The sequence below is a fragment of the Equus caballus genome, chromosome 13 (genome assembly GCF_041296265.1).
Source record: "Equus caballus isolate H_3958 breed thoroughbred chromosome 13, TB-T2T, whole genome shotgun sequence".
Lineage (NCBI taxonomy): Eukaryota > Metazoa > Chordata > Mammalia > Perissodactyla > Equidae > Equus > Equus caballus.
In genome coordinates, this window is record NC_091696.1 from 8426804 (window position 1) to 8436538 (window position 9735).

Consider the following 9735-nt stretch of genomic DNA (forward strand, 5'->3'; position numbering starts at 1 on the left):
GGATCAGGCAAGTGAGCCAGGCCTGGCGAATCAGCATCAAAATGATCCAGTGAGGGGTGAGCAAGTGCCCAATTTAAACCACATACATATTTTATATTTTCTAGTAGCCATATTGGAACATAAAAAGGAAGAGAGAAATTTATTTTCATATTACATATTATTTAACACAATATATCCAAAAGACTATCATTTTAAACACGTGATCAACATAAAAGTTAACAATGAAATGTGTCACTTTTTTATACTAAATCTTCAAAATCCAGTAAATTCATATAACACTTTATAGCAAATCTCAATCCAGAGCAGCCACATTTCAAGTACTCTATAACCAGTGGCTGCTGTGTTGAACAATAAAGGGCTAGATTTACCTGGGGAAGGAAAAGAAGCCCTAAAGAGAGTTGAGATTAGATCTGAGAAAAGAAAAGTAATGGTCAGGGGCTCAAATGGCCCTGGACTTAATGTCAAGGGTTTTGGGGCAATAGGTGAAAGTGAATGGAGTAAAGAGACTTGTGTCCAGATTTTCACCGCTGTAAATACTGCTGTGAAGAATATTTTTATGCAGATAGCAGTATGGTCTGGAGCACTTGTTCTAGAGTCCAATGGCCTGGGTTTGAGTCACAATCCACATAGACAGGCTGCGTGATGTGGAGCAATTCCTTCATCTCTCTAGGCCTTAGTTTTCTCATCTGTCAAATACTAATAAGATCCACCTCACAGAGTTATTTGGGGATTCAATGAGTTAGACATGTAAGGCACTTTGAATAATTCCTGCTTTGTAGTACATGTTGGCCAAAGAGTGTTTTGTTCCTGCAGAACCATCCCTGAGGCTGCACTCCTGGTGAGGGTTACTGGAGCATAAGCATCTTTGTGACTTTCCACAGGGGAGGTCACATCAGGTTCAGGCATGGTGATTCTGTTTTTGAAAGCTCCAAACGTTCCTCCTCCTATTAAGTTGCCATCTCAAGTGAGTGATGGATTCTGAAATAACAGTGAAATTTTAAATTTCCTGTGCATATGTGACTACCTTGGGACAGCTGAGCAGCCCACTCATTCAGAGTGAAGAGAGGAAATGCCCTCCCGGGAGAACTGGGTGTGCTGGGCATCAGTCACTCTCATAGGTAATAGGTTCTATGAAAGCAGCCTGAAATCATCTGGAGTATCTTGAATATTGTCCCTAGCATTCCAGAATTTTGATTCATTCAACCAACATTGAAGTTTTGAACTCCTAATGTGTTCCAGGCACTATTTCAGTGTTGAGGATACAAGTTCAAATTAGACAGACAGGGTTCCTGTCCTTGGGGGCTCACATCCTGTGGGGAGAGAGACAGCCAACAAGAAGGTAAACACTGTAGTTATAGCACTTAAGCACCAAGAAGGAAATGAAGGAAGTGTTGAGATTGCAAGTAACAGGGGATCCAATTACCCCAGAAGGTCATTTAGGGCTTCTCTGAGGAGGAGGTATTTTAGGCTGAGACATGAAGAATTAGGTGCCTATCCCATGACCAGAGAGGGGACGAGTATTCCAGTGGTAGAAACAGCAAGTGCAAAGGCCCTGAGGCAGGTAAGACCTTGTTTTATTAGACAAGGACACAAGGCCCATGAGGCAGGATGGTGGTGGGTGATGGAGGTGGTGAAGGAGATAAAGCTGGAGTGGTGGGCAGGTACCTCGGAGCTAATGGTGGGAGTCTGACTTTTACTGAGTGCATTGGGAACCTACTGGAGGGTCGTTAGCAGGAGAGGGAGGCAATTTTTTTCCTTGCAGTGGCAGTATGGAGACTGGCTGACAGAGGGAAGAGTGGAGGTGAGGGGCTGGTTGAGTTATCACAGGCATTCAGGTGAAACATGATGCCACCATGAGCCAGGGTGATGGCCATGGAGGTGTTGGGACAAGACAACCAAGGATGCATTTTGTGGGAGAAATGGACAGACCTTGATGATGGACTGAAAGTGGCAGTGAGTGAGAGGGAGGAATCTGGCTTAAGCAGTTTGTCTTCACTCACAATGACTTTCGTTCTAGCCTGTTTCGTACATACCTCCCATTCTTTTGGGCATGCATGTCTGATCTCTTTGGGTGCTCCATGGGCTCGTTGTGAGAGGTGAGAGCCTAGAAGAGTAGAACTGCAGGCCAGACACGAGAAGTGGATTGCACACTTCACTTCTTAATGTGCTTATTTAGCAGCCTCTCAGTCTTGTTTGGGTAACCTGAGCTCTTGGTGATTCTGCTTGCTTTCCCTGATCCTCCAAGATGGTGTCAGGGTGTATGGGGAGGGAGTTAGGACTAATGGGAATAGGAAAGTGGGCCTCACACTCATGCCTTGCTTAGGGCCTTGCAGGCCTCCATGGTTGAGGTGGAGTTAAGCTGGGATCTGCCCTGTGGCTTCCACCCTGGAAGCACGGTCAACAGGCTGAAGGGAAGGTGGGGTGTTGAGATCCCTTATTCAGATGTCTCGGTGTAGGAGGAGGTTGCTGTGGAGAGTGAGCCCAAGTCTACACAGGAATGTCTGAAGTGGAACCATACAAGCAGAGCAAGGTTTGCAGAAGGCCCTGGTGTCCTCCCATGCTTGCTTATAGGCACCTTCTGTTCCAACTGTGGTGACAAAGCTCCAGAAGTCTCTCTACATGGGAAAGAGAAGGGATCTGTACCAACTTGCTAGGGCTGCCATAATGAAGGATGACAGACCGAGTTAATAAAAACAGCATAAATTTATTCTCTCACAATTCTAGAGGCTAGAATTCTAAGATCAAGGTGTCAGGTGGGTTGATTCCTTCTGAGGCCTCTCTGATTGGTTTTCCTATGGCTGTCTTCACATGGTCTTCCCTTTGTGCATGTTTCTGTCCTAATTTCCACTTCTTTAAGAATGCTAGTCATACTTGATTAGGACTCACCCATATGACCTCATTTAACCTTATTTACCGCTTTAAAGGCCTTGTCTCCAACTGCGCTTACCTTCTGAGGTGCTCGGGATTAGGACTACGACATATAACTTTGGAGGGGACAGAATTCAGCATATAACAGGATCTGAAGAGAGAGCCTATGGGATAGAAGCTGGCTGTCACAGGTGAGTTAAGGGGACCTTCAGGAGGGTATGTGCCTCTCATCAAGGCTAGTGGAGGGTGGGGCTGGACCAGGGTTCCAGTGAGAAGGGCCCAGTCAGCAGGGATGACTCTCAGGCCTCATAGAACCAGGAATGTAGCAGTGACCCCTTGAGGACACTCTACACAACCAGAGCAGGGAGCAGTGTCACCTGCAAGGCCCAGGGTGAGAGAAGACTCTAAGCCAACTTTCTCACTCACATAAGTTATACCCAAACATCCCAACTTAATCCTGGGAGGACCAGGGGAATGAGGTGGATCAGAAAGACCAAACTCAGAAAAGCTCGTTACCCAAAGGAGACCAAGAAGTTGTTTTCCGGTAACAAGAAACTCTCCCTCTTCAATCCTACCCCAGTTAGAGTCTTATGGGGTTGAAGATAACAATTATGAAAAGTTAACAAGCTACATTTTCTTTGAGTATCTGTGTACATTTTCAAATGTGCTATATCTTTCATTTCTGCAGTTGGTATTATAATACCGATGATTGATGAACAAAGATGAAATGAAAGAAGCAGAGAGTTGGAAGGAGTCTCAGAGTTCGAGTTCAAGCCTTCAATTTCACAAATTTATCATTTAAGCCTCCTAATAGCCATCTGAGGAAGCTTAGACACAGAGAGGTTAATGACTTGTCCAGAGAGGTGGAAAAGACGGAGCCCTCCAAACTTGCAGCCTAAACCATTATGCTGCGCTGTTTCCAAATAACCTCATTAGTCCCACCGCTAGGATGGAACCCAAGGCCCCTAAAGGGCAGGGGTGGCCTTGAGGCTAGTGTTTGCCCCACTGGTGTTACCTCAGGGCCCATAACACTGCTGAGCAGGAAGCCTCTTTCCCAGGCTTCTGGTCAGATGCACAGACATTTCCTGAGTATCACTCTGGCTCAGGCATGAGACTACACTAAACTGGTGGGGAAACATCAGATCCATGAAAACATGGATTCAATATGGTGAGAGGTCAGGTCCAGTGCTTTGAGAGCTCCCAGCCCCATTTGGAGACAAGTGCTACAAACGGGGTTGGGAGGAGCTGACCCCTAATCTGAGACTTTTAAAATTTATTTTAAAAAATCAAATTTATAGATGTACATCCTTTAGAACATGGAACTGCCCTATAATCCTAGAAAGTTTATAAGAAAACTGGGAGTGCCTTGTCCTACCTGATCCCCACTCTGTTTTTCCCTCCAGAATCCACTTTCAACGTGTTTAGTAGTTTCTTATTGGTGTTTATTGCTGTGTCATTAAAAAAACAGGCTTATACTAATATTTCTTGATTACTCTGGAAGACGAAAGTTTAGGTTTCTGAAATCTGCAATTGTCTCACACCCACTTCTTGCCTCCCCAAAAGAGGGATGGAGATTGAATTCCTAATCAGTGTCTGCCTCAGTGTAACTTAAATACTTATTATGCACAGTTGAGCCACACACATTTCTAAACTTCCATTTTTGTTTTTGACAACTTTTCATTTTCCTTAGAGTCAAAAATTCCTTTTCTTGTAATTTGATGAGTTTTCTCTGTCCCTATCATCCATTTCTTGCTGGAAGCATAACTCTGCTCTCTGCGAGTTCAAGTAGTCCATGACTCTCTCCTTGCTTTTAGTCCAGGCTGCTTACTGTGGTGGTATCTGTAGGGTCATGGTCCCTTGCATTCCACTCACCTCTCTGAATTGCCTATTTCTCTTTCTTTGTTTTCTCCCTGGCTTTGGTAGAAGGCATCTTCTTGTAGCTTTCGGAGATATGTCTAATGTGAGTGAGGAAATCCATTTCTGATTTTACCTAAATTTAATTAATTTATATTTAAAGTTAACTAATCACATATAGCTGGGGCACCAGCATAGTGGATAATTCAGTGCATTGGCCTTTGGTTTTGGGAAATTTTCTTGAATTATTCCTCTATTTTTTCTGTTCTCTGTTCTGAAAACCCTATTGTTCAGATGATGGAACTTCTGGAATAATTCTTAGATTTTCTTAGCTTTTATCTCTCCCATTTCAATCTCTTTATTTTAATTTTGGAATGACTTACTTAACTTCACCCTCCTACCTTTCTGTAGAATGCTACATTCTCTGTTATATTTTTTTACTTCTAAGAGTTCCTTTTTGCTCTGTTCTGATTTCACATGAGGACAGCTCTCAGACCACTGTGGGTGTTCTGAAGCTCCCTTCCTCTTCCCACATTGCTTCTGTTCTCTGTTTGTTTTGCTCATTCCCTTGAATTAAGGCTGGTCCTTACCTGTCTACTGGTATCTAAGAGTGCGTGGAATTTATCAATAGTGGGCTTTGGTGTAGAGCCATCTGGCTAAAGAACCCCAAAATATCAAGATCTGTAAATCCTTTGGGCTGTGCACTTTCTCATGGGGGAATGGTGCCCTGGAGGTAGAGAGTGATGGAAATCTCAGGATCCCTCCAATTTTTACTCCACCATCCTCATCCTCTTATCTGCCAGGAGTCCCCTACCCAGGGTCTGTTCAGTTCAACAGTACAGAGAATAGTCCCCCAGTCTTCTGTAGGGTAGGAGAAGGGCCCATAACAAAGTACCACAAACTGGGTGCTTAAAACAACAGAATTTTATTGCCTCACTGTTCTGGAGGCTAGAAGTCCAAGATCAAGGTGTTGGCAGAGTTAGTTCCTACTGGAGGCTCTGAGGGAGAATCTGCCATGCCTCTTCCAAGCTTCTGGTAGTTGCCAGCAATCCTTGGTATTCTTTGGCTTGTGGCAGCAGAACTCTGTTCTCTGCCTCATCTTCACTGAGCTGCCTTCCTTATGTGTGTCACTGTGTTTCTTCTTATAAGGACACCAGACATTGAATTAGAGCTACCACTCTCCACTCTTGCTTATATCTACTTGCTAGGTTCAAATATTTGGCGGCTCTTGTCTCCTCTCTGGGTGTCTTTGTCCTTGTGGATTTATGCCTCTTAAGAAAGCCCTTTAGTGCATTTTACTGGGACTTCATGCAGCTTCAGAGATAAACGCATGTTTTCATTCCACCATGCTTAATTTTCTGAAGGAATCCTAAAGATGAGGAGGTGTTTGAGAGAGAAAAGGCAGGTGGAACAGCCTGAGCAAAGATGTAGAGCACCAGGTGTGCAGAGACCTGCAAAGACTCCAGTCTGATGCAGCGTGGGGTCTGAGGTGAGGCACTGGGGGCCCAGCTGGGCATGGTCACCTTTTACTATGGAAACACAGGCAGCACCTGACTGCAGGTGGGATAAAATTCAGGAGCACCCTGAGTAAATGTGCAAAAGTGGCCCTCTGTAAGGAGATCATCAAGGAGGCTGTGGTTATTGTCTAGGTCAGAGATGATGCGGGTCTGATTAGGGCAGGGGGAATGGGGAGTGAGGAGAAGGGCAAAGTTTGAATGACATTTAAGGTCTTAAAAAATGTTGCTAGTTATCGTTTCCCAAAATTTTATAATGACAATTCTTAAATACAGAAACTGTGAACAGAAAGATGAAAGAAATTGTTAAGTAACACCTAATTACCTACCATCTAGACCGAACAATTAGAATTTTGCTTTGTTTGCTTTATCACCTTCTCCACCCCTCTATCCATCAATGACCTGTTTTACCTGTTTTACATTTCGATGTAAGTTACAGAATGATAGCACTTCACCCCTAAACACTGCAGCACACATTTCATTCACTAGAGGAATCCTAGAGTGTAAGTAAAATTAACCTACTGATCCCATCTTTATTTAAAACTTTGCTATTTGGTCCCTCATAGATGTTTTTACATTAATATTGATTTTTAAAAATATTAATTATAGTATAATTTATCATGATTACTGAGATTTTTGGTAATTTTGTGCGCAAGAGGAATGCCTCACTCTTCTCGCCCTAGTCCTGGCCCTACCTGGAAGTCCTGATGGAATTTTATAAACACACTACGTCTGTGAAGAGGGAATTAGTTCTCCCTGCTCTTGTTTTTCGTTCCTTTGAGACTTGCCTTTTCTCTGCCTACAAAGTGTTCAACTTGGGAACTGTTTATAAACAGATTGTGCCCAAGGCTGGGATGAGGAAAGTGGGAGGGATTTCTACCAAGACAGTCTTCGAGATCCTACAGGGGTGGGGAAAGGGGAGACTGGTGGTCCTGCTTGGGACCCTGTGCTCACGCAGCTAGATAGACACCAACAGCCACAATTAGAATCAAGAAAATTGTCTCTAAATGTTTGTGACCTCTGTGGCTTCTATACAGCAGGTGGTAAAAAAGAGCTATATAAATACATGCAATATATAAATACCAGCCATAAGGAAAAAGGCAAACAGTCCACACTCAGTAAATTCTCCACTTTTCAGTTGTTTTTTCAACTGATTGAACTCACATGTCCTCTTCTCGATAAAAGAAAATACATTACACAATTTGTGGTTACTCTATAACTCTTGTCCTCTCCCAGCCACTAGTTGAGTTCATGAGTTCACATTGAGAGAACATTTCTGGAAAGCCTGCTGAGGGTCATGTACCTGGTTGGGAAATGTCACATTTCAAAGCCACCAGGAGCCAGACTTGCAGATCTACGCCCCAAGCCCTGGGTCATGGGCCAGAGATGGTCTGGTCTGGGCTCCTTTGGAAGGAAAGATGTAATTATTAATGCTCCTTTTATAGATTAGGCAACTGAGGCTAATCATGTTTACCTGACTCAAACAGGGCCTGCATGTCAGTCAAATTCTGTGGATCCTTACCTGCCTGCTGTCTACACAACAGAGAGCACAGATGTCCCTGGAGTCCGTAGAGAGCTCAGGGGCCAGCTGGGCCAGATTTCCAGCCAGATCTTTTCTTTGTCCCCTTCTAGCTCTGTCACGTTCTCTCAGATTCTTAACCATGTGGTTGCACAAAGTCAAAATCCCAGAAATTTAACTACTTTACAAGCACTACGATGGCTATAAGAAAAAAGGAAATGATAAGTTTTGGTGATGATGTGGGGAAATTGGAATCCTTGGACATTGCTGGTGGGCATATAAAATGGTGCAGCCACTGTAGAAAGCAGTTTGGCAGCTCCTCAAAAAGTTAAGCATAGAATTATCCTATGACCCAGCAATTCCACTCCTGGCTATACACCTAAGAGAATGGAAAACAGTTTCTCAAATAAATACATGTACTACATGTTCGTAGTACTACTAATCAAAATAATTAGAAGGTGGAAACAACGCAAATCAGTGGATGAATGTTTAAAGAAACTGTGGCACATGCGTACAGTAGAATATTACTCAGCCATGACAGAGATGAAGTACTGACACATGCTCCAACAGGGATGAACATTGAAAACACTATCCAGATACAAAGGCCACATATTACATGGTTCCATTTATACAAAACATCTAGAATGGGTAAATCCAAGAAGGTAGAATGTAGATTGGAGGTTACTAGGGGGCTGGGGAGAGGAGGAAAGAGAGGGGAGAAACTGCTTAATGGGCATGGGATTTTATTTGGTGGAATGGAAATGCATTGGAACTGGATAGATTTGGTGGTTGCAAAACATTGTAAATGTACGAAATGACACCGAATTGCTCTCTTTAAAATGGTTAATTATATGTTATGTAATTTTACATCAATAAATTGTTTAAACTCCCAGAAATGTACCCTAACAACTACAAGACAGATCACTCTGGTGCCTGCCATGCTTAGTGGCTTTTTCCAGACGCCTTGCATAGCCTCCAGCCTCCTTCTGACTGGTTCAGGGACAATCTCTGTTGGCCCTGCAAACAGAGGCTCCCTAGTTTGGCCTGTGAGCTGAATAATTCCTTTTAGCAGTAATAAAAGTTGACTGTATTTAGACACTGTGCTTTGCAACCAAGAAATGAAAAATACACTCAACAATGATAATGATGGTAAGCTGGGCCACTCTCACAGACCGAAATGCCCTCTCTCCCTGTCTTCTTCTGGCCAAAGTTTCCTATGTCCATGATGTGCAAGCCAAGAGTCAACTTCTCTGGGAAGCTCTCTCATCCTCACCAATAAGTGGCTCCAGATCCCACTTATCTCTGCCTTCACCGAGCTCCAGATGCCTTTGGAGGTATCTGCTCACAGTGGAGCATCCCATCTGGGTCCTCTGTGTAAGCACCCTTTGTGACAGTCTTGTTCACACTTTGCCCCTATGGTCTATCATAGCACCAGTACAGTCAAGACCCAATTCAGACTGATGGAGAGGGCCCCATGGCCTTGTAGACCACTGTATGATGGGTCAGAACAGGGCATCTTGTGGTAGAGTTCAGGAGTGGGCTGAACTTGGCTGGACTGGGCCGCCGGAAAAGTCACGGGGCTAGTTGGGCACAACGCTGACCCCTTGGAACTGCATGCAAAAATGACGAGTGTTTGTTTATTTTCTGGGTTTAGATGGTGCATTATTTCTGATTTTCACAGGAGCCAGTGTCCTAACTAGTGATCAGGAACTCCAGTTTGTGAACCTAGGTGATCAGCTGAATGAACCTCTGGCCCTCTCCTTTCCCTCCGGTCTCTTGCTGGTCAGTTTATACTGTCTCACAAGGAAGAAAAGTATTTAATTTTTCAGTGATTTTTGAACTGTTCACCCTGGAATCCACAGGCTGCATTCTTGACAAAAATAAGCCATGGCATTCTCCCCATTTATAGCAAAATTTAATTGATGAGATTTTCTTTATTTAAACAGATGTTACTATTTTTGGAAAGGCTATATGTGCACA